The sequence below is a fragment of the Aethalodelphis obliquidens genome, unplaced genomic scaffold, assembly GCF_003676395.1.
Source record: "Aethalodelphis obliquidens isolate GAN/ISIS:26980383/991018 unplaced genomic scaffold, ASM367639v1 scaffold12, whole genome shotgun sequence".
Classification (NCBI taxonomy): Eukaryota; Metazoa; Chordata; class Mammalia; order Artiodactyla; family Delphinidae; genus Aethalodelphis; species Aethalodelphis obliquidens.
In genome coordinates, this window is record NW_020837956.1 from 5,194,771 (window position 1) to 5,211,640 (window position 16,870).

A 16,870-nucleotide genomic window follows, 5' to 3' on the forward strand; every position below is an offset into this window, starting at 1 on the left:
ACAGCTATTTATGCTTCTAACTGGGGAGTGCCGTGTTTGCTCACCACTGAGCCGAACGGGTTGCCTTTGACCTGGCCGGCACGGACTCTTGTGGCCTCTTCCTAGCTCTCCCCTGGGGTCTGGCAGCACCAACAGGAGGTCAGGCCTAAACAGCTCCCTCACCCCAGACGTGGCCATAGGCGTCGCCCCCTGCACACCACCAGGAGGTCCCCGGGCCCTGGTGCCTGTCCCCTGCTGTTGGCTCTGTCCCAGTTCCTCTTCGTGCTCTCTGTCTTCTCCCCGGAAGTTGACCCTGCAGACTGACCTTACCTCAGAATCTGACCTTTGCTTGCCTCTGGCTCACGTACCTCCAGCAAATACCAACCCCAGGTACCTGCACACCTGTCCCTGGGCCCAAGTCAGAGCGCTGATTCAGCCAAGACAGAAATCCAAAGGTCCACCCGGGACCCCTACACGGAGGGGTCCAATAAAATGGGGTGAGTGTGCGCCTGAGTGTGTGGAAGGAGCCCACTGTTCTTTCAGCTCTGAACAAGTCCATCCCGCTGACCCTAAACTGTAGGAAAGTCAATACTTATTGTCCCCTTGGGGTCAAGGCTGATTAATAAATGGTTCCAGTTGTACCAGTGGTTAAACTACTGAAATATGTTAGTATCAATGAGTAACGAACTGCAGCCACACATCCCCTGAGTGCCCTCTGCCAACCCAGCCCCCCAGCCCCTGTGCCACAGCCCCCGGGACCTTCCCATGATCCACAAGGTAAAGGGTTGGCCCTTGGCCCAGTAGGAGGCTTCCAGGACCCTGCCCCAGTTCTGAGGCCTGTGTCTGCCCTGACTGGTGGGAGTCTGGCCATACTGTGATTCAATGCTCTGAATATCACAGCTCCTGGAGTTGACTTTGGTCCCCTCTTCTGCTACTAAATGGGCCCCGTGTGGCCCAGTTTCTGACGTGGCCAGCTCCAGCTGCACTCCTCTCCCTGGCGGTGTGTACCTGCTGACACCTTGCCCCAAGGATAGAGGTCCGAACAGTCTTCCCAGGAAGGACTTTTGCAGCCCAGCATGGCGCTGTCTGCGGCCTCCTCTCTCTGACCAATCACTCTGGAGACGGCCTGAATGAACTCAGGTCTCTGTAACCATACTGCCGACCCCTGTCTGGGCTTGGCTACATCTTCGGGCACTCTCTCTGGGTTCTGCAGCACCTCCGCACACCTGAAGGGTGGTTTTGGTTCAGATTCCAGGCCTTCCCATCCTGCCCTGTTTCACTGGGATTAACCGGGCTGTGCCTGACAGTGTGTCCACATAAGCCCAGGAGCAGCAGAGAGGGGCAAAGCACGTCCTCCACCACCTTTAAATGCCCTCACCTCTGCACATATATAAAGGCAGCCATCCAGCCCCTTTCCTACACTTTTCATCCTCACCACAGTGTCACACTCATCTGGTATCCTCTGGGCTGTGTACGACCCTCCCCTTCTGACTCAAATTCCCCTGGAGCCCAGATCCCAGCCAGCAGCCTGGCAAAAAAGCATCAGACAGACAGAGGCTGAGAGTGGCTGAGTGTGTCATTCCTTAGGCTACCTGTGCCCCTCCTACTTCACCCCCTTTCGATTGAAAATAAGGCCTAAATAGAGAAACAGAGACTTAGAGCACTAATGGTATATTCAAGGCATTGGTGTGGAAGATACCTGGGGGGCAGTTTTCACCTCTAAAGCAGAGAACTGCACAGATATTGGAAAGGCCTGAGATCAGAGAATAATAAAAGAAAATAATAGTTAGCATTTAAAAAAAATAAATTTACTTATTTATTTTTGTCTGCGTTGGGTCTTTGTTGCTGCACGCGGGCTTTCTCTAGTTGCGGCGAGTGGGGGCTACTCTTTGTTGCGGTGCGTGGGCTTCTCATTGCGGTGGCTTCCCTTGTTGCAAAGCATGGGCTCTAGGCACGCGGGCTTCAGTGGTTGTGGCTCGTGGGCTCAGTAGTTGTGGCTTGCGGGCTCTAGAGCACAGGCTCAGTGGTTGTGGAGCACGGGCTTAGTTGCTCTGCAGCAGGTGGGATCTCCCCCGACCAGGGATCGAACCTGTGTCCCCTGCATTGGCAGGTGGATTCTTAACCACTGCACCATCAGGGAAGCCCCAGCTAGCATGTTTTGAGTACACAGCCTGAGCAAAGCATTTTGTTGAGCACTTTGCAACCATTTTCTCATTTTCTTCTCCAAGAGACAAATTGCCACAGAATTACAGATGGACGAGGTGCCCAAAGCAGACGCTTCTAAATATTTAAGCCAGCATTCCTTCTCCCTTTTTTCCTTGGTAAGAGTGTCCTGATTTTATTTGAGATGGCACTGTACCCAGAGAAGAGTCTCTATTTCCCAGACTCCTTTGCAGCTGCGTGATTGAGATCTGGCCAATGACACAGTGAGAAAAATAATAGTACCTACCCTTATGAATTATTATGACGATTAAGCAGAATATTTATAAATGTCAAGATGAATGCCTGACACATAATAAGCAATATAGGCACATTGTTATAATGAACACAGACAGAAAGAACAAAGAAATGAAGTTCGTAGCAATGTACATCATTATAAGGAATGTGACCAGAGAAATAAACTTTGCTCTTTTGGGGGGAAAAAAAAAAGACCTGGCCAATGAGATTTTAAGGAATTGTTCAGGACTTAGGCTCCTTAAAGGAAGTGGTACTCGTTTATCCCTCCCTCTTCCTCCTTCCTGCTGCCTGGAACTCACAAATATTGGCTGGAGTTCCAGCAGCCATAGTGGACCTAGAATGGGAGTCATGCATGGTGGAATAGAAAGATAGAAGAAGCCTAGATCCCCGTGGAACCTTCTCAGTAGCTGAGCACAGCCTACCCATGGACTTCTCCTATGTGAAATAATAAAAATGTCTGTGTTTAAGCTACTGCAGCTTCTATTTCTTGAAGCTAAACAAAATTCCTAACTGATACAGGATCTTAGACATCAGGGATTGAGCAAATGGTGCTAGGGAAACTGGATTCCACATGCAAAAGAATGAAGTTGGGCCTTTATCTAAGACCATAAATGAAATTAACTCAAAATGGATTAAATGTAAACATAAGAGCTAGAACTATAAAACTCTTAGAAGAAAACATAAGTGAAAAGCTTTAAGACTGGATTTGGCGATGATTTCTTGAATAGGACAGCAAAGACATAGGCAACAAAATAAAAAATAGACAATTTGGACTTCATCAAAATTAAAAACTTTTGTGGACCAAAGGAAACCATCAACAGAGTACTGAAAAGCAACCCACAGAATGGGAGAAAATATTTGCACATCATATATTTAATAAGTTATTAATATCCAGAATATAGAAAGAACTCCTAAACTGTAATAACCAAAACCAAAACAACCCAATGCAAAAATGGGCAAAGGACCAGAATAGATACTTCTCCAAAGAAGATATACAAATGGCCAATAAGCACATGAAAAGATATTTAATATCACTAATCATTAGGGAAATGCAAATCAAAACTACAATGAGATACTACTTCACACCCTTTAGGATGGCTATTGTCAGAAAAAAACAGAAAACAAGTTTTGGTGCAGATGTGGAAAAATTGGAACCTTTGGGAATGTAGCAATGGAGCAGCCACTATGGAAAACACTACGGTGGGTCCTCAAAAAAATCAAACATAGAATTATCAACCAGCAATTCCACTTTGGGGTATATATATATATATATATATATATATATATATAAAAATCGAGAGCAGGAACTGGAAGAGATATTTGTACACCCATGTTCATAGTAGCATTATTCACAATAGCCAGAATTTGGAAGCAACCCAAGTGTCCACTTATAGATGAATGGATAAAGAAGATGTGGTATATACATGCAATGGAATTGTATTCAGCCTTACAAAGGAATGAAACGCTGACACATGCTACAACATGGATGAACCTTGAAAACATTATGTTGTGTGAAATAAGCCAAACACAAAAGGACAAATATTGTATGATTTCACTTAGATGAAGTCCCCAGAGTAGTCAAATATGTAGTGACAGAGTAGAGAAGTGGTTATTAGGGAGTCGGGGGAGGGGAGTAACAGGGAGTTACTGTTTAAATGGTTATGGAATTTCCGTTTGGGATGATGAAAAAATTCTAGAGATGGATTGTGGTGATGGTTGCACAGCAATGTAGAAGTACTTAATGCTACTGAACTGTACACTTAAAAATGGTTAAAATTGGGCTTCCCTGGTGGCGCAGTGGTTGAGAGTCCGCCTGCCGATGCAGGGGACACGGGGTCGTGCCCCGGTCCGGGAAGATCCCACATGCCGCGGAGTGGCTGGGCCCGTGAGCCATGGCCGCTGAGCCTGCTCGTCCGGAGCCTGTGCTCTGCAGTGGGAGAGGCCACAACAGTGAGAGGCCCGCATACCACACACACAAAAAAAAGGTTAAAATGGAAATTTTTATAGTATGAATATTTTGCCACAATAAAAATATTTAATTGTCAATCAATCAATTAGGGGGTCCAACCCCCTTGGTGATAGATGAGCTGAGAAATTATTGGCTCTGAATCACACTGCTACCTGAGTAGCCAGAAGAACTAAACCTGGGTGTCTTCCACCTGGTTCAAAGCCTGCCTCAAGGCCCTAAGTTTGGTGGAACAGGTTTCATCACCTGCCTTACCTCTGTATCCTAGAAATGCTTTTAATCATTTGATTACCCACCTGGTGTTTCTACCTTCAGGCCAAACAGTTCTTTCTTCTGGGAGGGTGGGAAAGAAGAAATGGGGGATGGGGATGAGGCCCTATGCATATGGCTGTGAAGACACCCGTTCCGGGTACAGGTAAGCAAGGTAGCTGCCTTTCTTTCATGGGGATGAGGGATTCTGCAGGAACTCTGCTGGTGAGGGATGGTCTCCTTGTCCTGCTCTAGGGATGGTTCTGTGGTCAGAGCTTCCCTAGCCTCCCTCCCTGCCCCCAACATCCCTCTCTCCACACACACTGCCCCTGGCTACCAGCTGTTGGGGCTTCTTTGGTACTTGGCCTCCCAAGCTAGATTAGAAATTCTCTGAGAGCAGGGATCACATCTTCTTTGCAAATGCCACCCTCTCTCATCCCCTCCTCAACCGTCACCCCAGCATCTGCCAAGCAGCTCACCCAGTGGCCTCCAGGGAACGTTCGCTGGCGGCTTCATGCTCCCAAGCTCACATATCTCATTAGAAGGTGCATCTTGGACATGTCCCTGGTCGTTCTCTGCATAATGACAGAGAGGTCCAGGAAGGCCACATCTGGGAAGAGACAGGGGGAACTTGGGTGAGGTCTGGGAGTGGGCAATAGGATCAGTGCAAAGGTATGAGCCATGTAGCGACTGCTACAGACCCCAGGAGATGCACCCGAAAGCCTGGTGAGGTGGTCCTGAAAGCTGTCATCTAGGGGAAGACCCAAATGGCAGGGACATTAGTGGGACTGACTTGGAGGAGGCCCATGGCCACCTTCATGCCCAGTACTACTTCCACTGGTCTGGCCTCATGTGGGGTGGATTTGCCCCACCCTTGCCCTTAACTTCCCTGTGTCTCCAAGGTTTGAGGTTGATGGCAGGAGGAAGGGAATGAAGGTTTATGGAGTGTTGGCCAACAGTCACCTGCCCCATCACCCACAGCTTTTCTCAGGGCCAGGCAACCATTCTTCTCATCCCCCCTCTGCCCTGGGCCTGAGCCTCAGGGCCAGAATCAATTTCCACCCTTAAACAGAGACCAGTTTGGAGTCTTGTGAAAATTAACCAGCTCCCACCTCTCTTTCCTGTACTCTTCTGAGGTCTTGTCAAGAAAAATGGTGAAAGACTTTGAAATGGGCAAAGGTCCTTGGGCATCCTTTCAATGGAATGTCAGGGGTTGTCTAGACTGTTGTCTAGACTAGAGGACCCTTCCTGAGTTGTCTGATTCTATGGGGATCTGCGCCTTTTATTGTCATTCATGATGTTGCATCCCTGTAGAGATGGATGTTAACTTATGGAGGGCTGCAGCAGAGGCACAAGATTCTGTTCATAGGAATGCAAATGAAGATGCCAGCTCCGCATCAGTTAGCAAGTTCCCTCCCCCATCCTTGATTGTCTATATAAATGGGTCTGTGTTTTGGATTCTGTGAACTGACTGTAACATCTTACTGGTTCCCTCATTAATTAATTAGTTAAATGAAGTAGAAGCCACGTGTTCATTTTATATTTGCATAAGAGTCATGGTTTTCCATTTAAAATAATTATCCCTCAACAGTTTTAAATAGCTGTCTCCTGCTTAAGTTGAAGGAATAGGGAGGGAGGGGAGGAGAGGAGAGCAGGGAAGTGGGCAGGGTGGAAGGACACGGGAAAAGAGAAAAAGAAAGGAAAAGTCAGGAGAGAAGGATTGAGGGCGGAGACGGCAGGAGAAGGGGATGGGTGGGTGGGGGAGGAACAACATAACCAAGGAGGAAGCCAAAGAAAAGAATCTTCTTGTCCTGCAAACACACAAATGCTCTCCCTCTGCTTGATGGAAAAGTCTTTATTTTGAGTGAGCTGTAAGAGGCCCTCTCTGCTCCTCAGTCTGAGAGGGAAATTATTTTCTGCCTCTCTCGTTTCCCAGGTCACCAGTTATATTAAGCCAATGTCCCTTGATGGCTGCTGTCTATAATTTTTCCCCACCCTTTTGAGTCAGATTGGAAAATAAGGACATTTTGAAACTTGGACTCTTGGTGATGTAGCCCAGGACTCTTGGGCTCCATGGAGCTGGGCACAGTCCTTATTGAGGGTCCTGTTTAGATCAGAAACAGGAAGGCAAGCAGTGCTGCCAGATTGCTCCCATGGATCCTCAGAGCCTAGCCTGAGGCCCCGGGGAGACCCCCACTGTGTTCCCAGGCCTTTCCCAGCAGCAGGACGTGGCTGTTCCTGTGGTGCCCTGTCTGAGGTTAGAAGTAAGCTCTTTGCCCTGAAATGTCCCCACAGGCCTGGCACGGTTCTGAAATTTAGAGAGTCAATCATCATCATTCTAACAAGCCCTTAATAATACATCCTCAATCTGTCTTTCCAAACTTATCCCCTGCCACACCTGCCTTGCATCCTGCATTCCAGCCAGGCCAGCCTACTTGCTACGCCCCCACAAACTAGTCAAATATTTTCACACCTCTGCCTTTGCTCTAGCTCGTATTTTCACACCTCTGCCTTTGCTCTCACTCTTCTCTCGGCTTGGAATGCCTTTTCCCTCTCTCCTCCACCCGATGATGTCATCCTTGTGCTTTCCTCTGATTTCCAGGCAGAGTGAATTATTTCCTTCCTTGAGCCTTCGAGTGTACTTTACATACATCTGTACTTGGATAGAATACTCATCACTCTGGTTTGTAATTATTTGCCTGTCCGCCCATCTGTTCTTCAAGGGCAAGAGCCCAGGCTATTCATGGCCTGTACCCGTAGTTGGCTTAGTGCCTGACACACTCATTCAGTCATTTCACAAATTTATTGAGCACTGACTATGTGCCAGGCTGTTTTCTAGGTGCTGGATGAGGAACAAACGGATAAAGTTCTCTGTTCTCGTTGGAGCTTACATTCTTGTTGGGAAGGCAGACAACATACAAATAAGCAGAAATAAGTAACATGTCAGGTTGTGATAAGCGCTAGAAGAAAAATCGAGGGGGCTAAGGGCACAGAGGATGATGGGTGTTATTTCAGACAGGACGGTCAGGGAAAGCCCCTCTCCATAAGGTGGCATTTAAATATAGACCTGAAGGAGGGGAGGGAGTGGGTCACGTGGGCACCTGGGGAAACAGCATTCCAGGTAGAGGGAACAGCAAGTGCCAGAGTTTGAGGTGGAAGTGTCTCTGTTGAATTCAAGGGACAGCAGTTAGGGGACTGATATGGTCACGGGAGTGAGTGATAGGAGAGCAGTAGGAGAGGGGCCAGGGCACTTTGACCCTTCATGCCAAGGTAGAAGCTTCAGTTTTTACTCCAAGTGAGCCGGGTAGCCATGGCAGGGATTTGAGAAGAGAGACGATCTAACTTAAATTTAGGAGCATTCATGATCTTATGTGACTTCCTGGCTCTCTTTGGAGAACAGACTGTCCAGGCTGGGTGCTCACGAAGGTCATATGGAATGTGGGACCAGATGCAAATGGCTCTTGAGGAGAGCATGGGCTTATCCCTGATGGGACAGGAAATGGGAGCGTTGGCTCCTTGTACTCTATATTTTGATTCTTGTCCCTTAGAGAAGTGCCCCAGCTGACGAGGATTTTCTGTCCCTGGTCACCGAATGAGCCTGGAGAGACCAGACAGAACTCGTGGGAAATAAACAGAGAACCTGGCCTGCTAAACTGACAGATACTGACTTTGCCTGTAACCATACACCCAAAAAGTCAAGGCAGACTTCCCGGAGTAGGGGGGCTCAATTATCCAGTGATTAATAAAAGGCAAAACGTGACAGGAGAAACTAGCCTTTCACAACCCAGCACTGCCACAGTATGACTGTTGGCTCTGAGTTACCTTCAGGATAGCCCTGGCAAATGATCTCTAATAAAAGCTTTACTGAGAGAAGGAATGAACGACTTTGCCTACCTACTCCTTCCAAGCCCCTTCCCAGGCATATCTGGTAAGTCCTCACCGTTAAAATATCCAATAAAAGTTGAAGACGTCACCACTCCACCCCTCCAAAGAATGGTATCTCTAATGGTGGAATTTCAAGCACCTGGTAAGGCCGGCTCCTAAAGTGCTTTAGGCCAGGGGACTTCCGCGAGCGCCTGTATTTCCATTACAAAAAAGCCTCCAATTCCCACCTCCCTTCTCCCAGGGAGGAACGCGGAGACCGCGGACCGGTAGGGAGGGGTCAGGAGTCGGCGGCGGGGTTCCCGGGGCGTGCCCGCCGCCGGGTCCCGCTCCTGGCGCGCAGGGGCGGCGGCGGCGGCGGCGGCACGTGCAGTGGAGGCCGGCGCTCGGCAGGGGGCGCAGAGGACCCGCTCGGCGCGTCCGGAGCCCCGCTCCCCGTCCCCCGCCCCTCCTCCCGCCCGGCCGGCTGCGCGCCCCACCGCCTCACGGCCCCACCCAGCCTCTGGGCGTGTGTGGCCGTTTGCGGGAAGCGCCTTCCTAGGCCGTCCCTCAGCCCCCTGCCCCGGCCCGCGGCCTCAGCCCGTATTCTGGTGGCGCCGCCCCGTCCACAGGGCAACCCCCGTTCCCGCAATTCCTTCCCTTTCAGGTGTGGCCGGTGGGGGACGGCGGTGGTCAGGGTGGGGCATGATCAGGAGCACGTGGGCCTGGGACCCCGGACCGTGGGGATTAGAGGTTTCGTGGAAAGAAGCTGCAGGTGAGAGGTCAGAGCCAATTGCACCTCCACACCCAGCCCTCGCCCTTGGCCCGTATGGCCCCAAGCCTTGGGGCTGGGCACACAGGTGGGGGCCGAGAGTAGAGACCCAGGCCCGGGAAAGGCGGGAAGGCATCTGCTCTGTTTACCTGTGCGGGGCCTGCTAGGGGGCAATCAATATCTGAATGAATGAAAGAAAGAGAGAGAAAGAAAGAAATGGAAAGTGGTCTCTCTGCCCAAGACTCGGCTCTGGCCAGTCCTGTGCTGGCACATTACCTCCCAGCAGGGTTTGCCGCTCACCTTGCTGCTTACCTGTCTGTCTCCTCCAGATCATCTTTCCACGCCTCACAGCATTCCTTGCACTTCCTTCCACTGCTCAAACGCCCTCACTAGCTTCCGGATCCAAATCCCTTCTCCTACAGTCGCCACCACCTACTTGTGGCACATGCCGCACTCTTCTGCTTGAATCTGCTGTCCAGCTACACTAAATCTACTCAGGTTTTCTGAACTGGCCTTCCTCCTGGGCACAGCCCTTTGCCCCTATCAGCATCACCTTCTCCCTTGCCTCCGAATCTTTCTCTTCCTTCAGGGTGTAGCCTTTAAACCTCATTCCCTTCCTTCATGAAGCATTCCCTTGCTTTTTCAACCCATAGTAAGTTTTCTCAGCTCTGACCTATAGCATATATTCCTTGGCTCTTTTTTGGTACCAGTTACCTGTGATGCTTTGTCATATAGTACTTATATGCCTATGATTTCTCTCTCACTAAATTGTAAGTGAGAGAGGGTGTAAGTGTAAGGGTCCAAGTCTTATTTATCTTCCACTTCAGTTCATCACACATTTATTGGGCAACTACTATATACCACATATTGAGTCTAGCATATTTGTTCCCAAAGGAGTCTAGGACATAGTCCCCCACAATGAAGTTGGGGAGAAAATAAGACATATGGGGCTCGAGGAAAAGAAGAGGGTATGGCTCCGTCATGGAGCGCTCACTAGGAAAGCCCCAAATGACATTCTTTGAGCGCACTCAGTATCCTGGATTAGGAAGCCATCTCATTCTCTAAGGGTGTGTCTGCTCATTCATGCAGCCACTTACTCACCCACACCCTCATTCATTCATTCATTCATTCATGTGATAAATATTTGTCCAGTCCTCACTTTATCCATGTGTCTCATAGGATTCGTCATACATACTGCAGCCCCAGAGCTGGCTGGTGTGCGTGTGTGCGTGCGTGCGTGCGTGTGTGTGTTGGGGAGGACTAGGAGCCTGGAAAGTTTTTGGTGTGAGTTGCTTCTTTGTCAGTTCCTGTTCAGAGGCATAAGTCCCTGCCGGAAATGGTCTTGGGAAAGACTGGTTGAGTGTGGCAAGGGCTGGAAAACCTGGAATTTCATGGAGGGAAGGAGGATCTTCAGCCTTTCCTGAGGGTAAGTTACCCAGACTTTGCTTTATAGTTCATTTTGGAACAGCTTACTCTGCCAGAGAGCATGTTCACTTCAAAGTTCTTCCTCCACGATCACTTGAGGTTTTCCAAACAGACCTCTGAGGTTACATCCATTTGCCAGATGGAAAAACTGAGGCTAGGAGATTTACGTTTCCTCCAAAGTCACTGGGCTATGGCAGGGGTGGGTCTAGACCAGATCATTCACATCCTGGTCTCCTCAGCTTCATTATAGGGGTCTGTGTCCTGGACACTTTGGGGACCATATATGCTAGACGACACACCTGAGACGTAGTAGATGCTTAACCTGCTCAGTCTGCAGGTACACTCAGGCCTGTTGAGGAGCCAGTCAGAAGAGAGAAATTTCTCGCTCCCCATAATGAAGGAGACAGGTCCTTGGAATAGAACATTTTAAATTTTAGATCAATGAGACGGCCCCCACCATATCTGGCTACTAGCAACTCTCCATCTCTCATTCAGAAATTCAATGGTAACTAATAATCAAACCCTAACTCCAGTTGACTTCCAAACTCTAATCTTAATGCCCCAATTCTAACCACTCATCTAAATTGTTCATTCCTTAATTCTAACTGGAACACAGCACTCCACCCCTAAGGGCAACTCAGCCCCTCTGAAATCTTCACTGTCAGCCTGATGTATCTTTAATATCCTTCATATAGCCCGCAGTGGGTCAAAGCCATTGTCCTAGCATCCTGGAGCAAGAAGGTCCAAAATGAGGGTGCAAGCAGCCAGGGAGGGGCTAGTCACACCATGAAGTTGTCTTTGTTATGAAAGTGCCCCTTTTCCTCCCCAGGTACCCAGGCCTTCATGTTGTACCCAGGCCCTCCTGGGAGTGGGGGAAACGATTAACGTGTTAAATCTTCTAGAGATTTTTTGAGAGACTAAAAACAGGCAAAGCTAACCAGATGGGATGAAGCATGAATGGAGGATTCCAGCCATTCAGGCATTCATTCTTCAACATTGTATGAACAATTAAAAGTACTAGGGCACCCAGGCAAGCCGTGATTCAGATATAGTTCCTGCCCTCAGGCACATTGGTATCCAGAGGCAACTGATTTTTTTGAGCACTTGAAATGAATTAGGTACCTATGTTAAGCAATTTTCCATGTTATATTTTATTTAATTGTTACAACCCTATGGAAAAGGAATTACTATTCCATTTTGTAGATGAAGGCACTGAGGCTCAGTGCTAGTAAAGTGCAAAGCCAAAGACTGAAAGACTAAGTCTCTTTTCCTGCATTGTCTCTGGGGGGGGGGGGAGGGAAGTTTTCCAGGACCCCTGACTTCTCTTGCGGGGTCCAGTCACCTCCTGTACCACCTAGTCCCAGGCAGCAAGTGTGGAGCCAGATGATTGGGTGAGTCTCTCCAAGGCCCCACCCACCTCTGCTTTGCTGAGCCTATCAGATTGCAGGCCCTAGGGGTGGGGCCAGAGGCTGTTAGAATGGTCGCCTGGTGTCAATGGAGGGGCAGAGCGGGAGTTCCGTTTGACGGTTACTGTTCTTTTCCTTGGTGTCTGATTCTACCCATTTCCTTATTGACCACCAGGTTTCCAAGCCACTGGACAGTCATGGCCTGCTCTGGCTTCCCATTAAAGTCATGGTCAGATTAGCTTTGTCCACAAAGCACAAAGCCCTGCCTTAATGGAAACAATCCTGCTTCCACATTATGATATTCAAAAATAATGCTTTAGTTAATTGGTATGTTAGGCAACTACTCTGTCCTGCTTGTGGAGAGGAATAACCCCTGCCTTTGAGGTGCTTACAATGCAGTGATAAAAAATAGAAATTAATGAGTAGAGTATTATAATATATTCGTAGAGCACTAACTGCATGCCAGGTGCTGCAGCTTTCAACAAGTACTATCTCATTTAATGCACAGTGACATGAGCACACATCACAGCAAGTTTTCTCCTGCAACATATAACAGAGGTGGGAAGAGTTGAGAGAATGGCATCAGAAGAACTTACATTTAAATTTAAATCCTGTCAAACACTAGCTGTATGATGCTTGGCAGTTACTTAACCAGTCTGAGCCTCAGCTTTTATATCTGCAAAATGGGAGTATTTTATACCTCCATGGTAAAGAGCTGTTTGTGAGGGCTAAGTGGGAAAATGCCTATGAAGCACTTAGCATGTGTCTAGGATGGAGTAGATGTTTATGTGTTTCTTCGTTCATTTTACAAATAGGTACTGAGTGCCTATTATATGCCAGGCACAGTTCTAGGCCCTGGGGATAAAACACAAAGCCCACTTATACTCTATGGCTTTATTCAATCTTGGTTTCTTTTCTGCCTGTGTATTCCCATATACTTTCATAATCAGTAGCTCATTTTAAGTAGATATATATTCATTTACTTCATCTTTGCATCATCCTGGTCAAGTAGGGATAGAAGAGGATACTTCCATGTGATGGATGGAGAAACAGAGGCCTAGAGAGATTAGGTGATTCACACAACACATCTGTAACGAACTCTGAACCACAGATTGGTATCCTGTTTCTCAGCCTTGTCTCCGCCAGGGACTCTCTCTTTTGGCATATGTTCCATGTAGCCCCACAATTCTTCTCGGGGCTGAGAGCTTTCTGGAGAAAGTTCCTGCAGAGAGCTCCCTGCTAGAGGTCCTAGCCCCTCCCACTCTCAGGCTCTGTCTACGCAGGTGGAGTGCTGAGCATCAGGGCAGAGCCCTCCACCAGCATAGACAGACTGGGTCCATTACGTTGGGGAAGAACAGGTGGAGAAAGAGGTAAGTGGTGATTGAGCCCTTGATCATCCCCCCCCACACACAGCCCTTAGCCACTGTCCACTCAGGTTCTTTCCTGCTGAGACTCCTCCCATCCCTTCCTGCAAATTTAGTGGATGGATGAGGACCCAGCAGGATCCCTGCAGAGTGGGAAGAGCACTACGTATATGTATACCTGTATATCAGGTATACAGGCTCAGCAGTTAAGAAAACTTGTGTTTAGTAAAACTGGCCCTTATTAGTTACTATGTAGCAAAATTTATCCTGAGCAAAAGTCCAAGGAATGGGCAAAGTTGATATACAAGCATGTTCATTCATAGAAGCGTTACTTAGGGTTGCAAAGCATTAGAAACAAGCTAAATGTCCAACAACAGGGGCTTCATTGAGTCAAACTGTGGCTTCCTCTACTCTGGAGTATTAGGTGGCCATTAACAATCCTATTGTAAAATAGTACTTCTTGACCTGGGGAAATACCGTGATATATTGCTAAAGGGTAAAAAGCTGGCTGAAATATCAGGGAAGGCCTCTGGGAGGAGGAGGAGGTCAGGGCCAGCTCTCTTTGCCACCAAAGAAAATCTGTTTGTTTGGAGAGCCATCTCTCAACTCCCTATAAGAAATTTGTTTACGGCAGAGGATTTCAGAAACCGGTTTCCGATTCTCCTTCCTTCTCCCTGCTTTTAAAATTTTATAACCACAATCCCTGATGTTTCCTGAAGTCCAGCAGGAGAAAGATCTCGTGAAAATTGTGTTATTTCCTCTCAGGCTCAGCCAGGGCCTTTGCACAAGCTGTTCCAATTGAAGGAACCAATTACCAAGCACATAACACATATCCCCCTCAACACACACACACACACACACACACACACACACACACGCTGTCCCTGACAGGTCAGTTTCCTCTCTAACACATCCTCACAGCACCATGGACTTCCTTCTCCTTTGTTTCCACTTATTTCTGGAATTATCTGATGAATGTCTTTCTGATTCTACGCTGTCTCCCTCCATGATGACAAGGCTCGTGGGTGCTGTGCTCACCCCTCTCTTTCCCACCCAGCACAGCTCCTCTCAATAGCTGTCGGATGCATAGATAGATGAATGGCCGAGAAGACGGATGGGGAGGTGAACCTGCAGGTAAAAAAGCAGAACGGAGGGGAGTGATTACAACAGACTCCAAGGAAGAAAGGAGCTTGGAATCAGGACTGGCTCCAGACACAGACTAGTAGGTAGCTGCCTGTGACACAATTGCAGGGTCACTAGGAAGGCACTCCCCCCACCGTGGCTCCAGTGCCTCACATCCCTTTTACAAAAGGAGACAAAGCCTTCTGTTCCCTGAAGTGTACAGAGCTCAGGCATGAATCCCATGTTCCTGGAGAGGGAAGAAGTGCTCAGAGGGTTACCCTCATTCATGCTAAGGGGTAAATGACTGAGAGAGCCTTTCCTAAGAGCAAATTGTGATGGGAGGCTATGTGTGTGGAGGAAGGGAGAGGAAATTAGGGAGAGAGGCCAGGACCCAAAATGGGCAAAAGACACAGACAAAGGAGTCTTAGGGCCTGAGGCCAACGTTGACCGGACGTGTCATTTTGCTTTTGCTGCGCTCAGTCCTATTGTGTAGGACAACCTTCTTGGTAAATCGGGTTCCGCAAATATTTGACGTCTGGAAAACTTTCAACAAAGATGGCGTTCGGAAGCCTGGCTCGGAGGCCCCAGGATGACAACCTAATTACATTCCTTTTAATAGCTCCTTCCCAAGTGCTCAGTCAGGGACATCTGCTGTGCCGCGGTTGCACCTTCAGGGAGGAATATTTTTATCCCCGCGATGCCACAAAAGGAAACTTCTGAAGGCTGGATGAAAATGGCCTCTGCGTTCCCAGAGCCTCAGGGCCCAGGTAGGTAGGGCCTAACACTCTCCCCACACCCCTCCACCCCCAAAACAGGGCCAGGCTCCTTTTCACAAGCAGAGGAGGCGCTGACTGCCTAGGAAGTGGTGGTTGTTATGGGTGTGTGTTTAAAATTTTCCTTTCGCAGTTTTCCCAGAGGTACCTACAACATGCCAGGCTGCCTCACCCAGTTTTCCATGTAAGTGGGGTGTCAACATAACAACTAAGGCTGACGCCAGGCCTCACTGCTCAGTGGGACCCTGTCACCGCTTCTACCCATTAACTGTTCTTACCCTACAGCCCAGCTGAGGATCCCCAACACAGACCTTTGTTATGACAGAGGAAGGAAAGGGGGAGACAAACCAAGAAAGAGCAGGATTTCTGTGGTTTGTTTCATAGGTGATTAGCTTGCTAGGAAGGCCAAGGGCTGATAGGCTAAAGTAGGAGATGTGTCTTTTGAGGGTCCCTGGGATCAATGAATAAAATGCAAGGAGCCCCAGATATGCATCTACTCCATATTCTCTCCTCCTCTTCTGCGGACAAGTTCCCTGCATCCCGGAAAGGTAAATGGACTTGCTCAAGGAGTTAACATTGCCACCTGGGTTGACTCATCTCTCTTTTTTTTTCTCTTTTTTTGTGGTACACGGGCCTCTCACTGCTGTGGCCTCTCCCGTTGCGGAGCACAGGCTCCGGACGTGCAGGCTCAGCGGCCATGGCTCACGGGCCCAGTCGCTCCGCGGCATGTGGGATCTTCCCGGACCGGGGCACGAACCCCTGTCCCTTGCATCGGCAGGCGGACTCTCAACCACTGCACCACCAGGGAAGCCCTGACTCATCTCTTTTCATCCAAAGAGTCTTTTTGGGTGAGAACGGCTCTACTGTGAGTTCATCAAATCCCATTGGCAAAAAAAAAAAACAATAAAAAAATAAAGAGACAGAGGATATTACAAAAAAAAAATCACATTGGCAGACCCTTGACTGAAGCGTGGCCTCTTTACCTAGGAAGCCAATTCTCTTGGATGGAGGGACACCCTCGAGCCAGGAGGAGAAAGCAGTCATCACTCTGACGGGCCCTGGGTCCAGACACTCATCTGCCCACCAGAAAGGAGCTGCTGGGCAGTTGAGGGTGCTCTGTGCTGTGTTTGCGCTGACATTTTTGACCCAGAAATTGTTTATTTTGATGGTGGCTGCTTTTTTCTATTAGTGGTTCTAGCACATCCTAAAGGTGCTTACGGAGCCTTTGTGCTAATAGTTACTCCATGTCCCTTCCAGGCTTCTAGTGAAGAAGAAGGCAAAGGAAGCAACGTTTCTGGACAAGTGCCAAGGAAGCACATGTGGAGCACAGGGTGACAACTGCTGTTTTCCTCTTCTAGCCAGAGATCTTCTTTTCCCAGCCCAGAGTCCTGTGTGGTTCTCTTCCTGCATACGTAATTTTTGTTGCCCCTTCCCCTCAGCTCTCATTTGACCATCGTGGACTTCTGTGGTCCCCTCATTTTTCAGCCTTTTTAAAA

The 16,870-nt window shown here is 48.5% G+C and overlaps 2 long non-coding RNA genes across 2 annotated transcripts; one reads left to right on the top strand and one right to left on the bottom strand.

The window, feature by feature from the left end:
* Nucleotides 1–2,026: 2,026 nt before the first annotated feature.
* Nucleotides 2,027–10,482, bottom strand: LOC113623741 (uncharacterized). The gene is made up of 3 exons (XR_003434041.1): nt 9,597–10,482; nt 5,131–5,261; nt 2,027–2,484 (listed from the first exon to the last, which is right to left on the bottom strand). It is a non-coding gene; the product is annotated as an uncharacterized LOC113623741 (long non-coding RNA).
* LOC113623742 (uncharacterized) lies at nt 8,996–16,049 on the top strand. Its single transcript, XR_003434042.1, has 3 exons — nt 8,996–9,287; nt 10,589–10,710; nt 14,537–16,049. It is a non-coding gene; the product is annotated as an uncharacterized LOC113623742 (long non-coding RNA).
* Nucleotides 16,050–16,870: the final 821 nt, after the last annotated feature.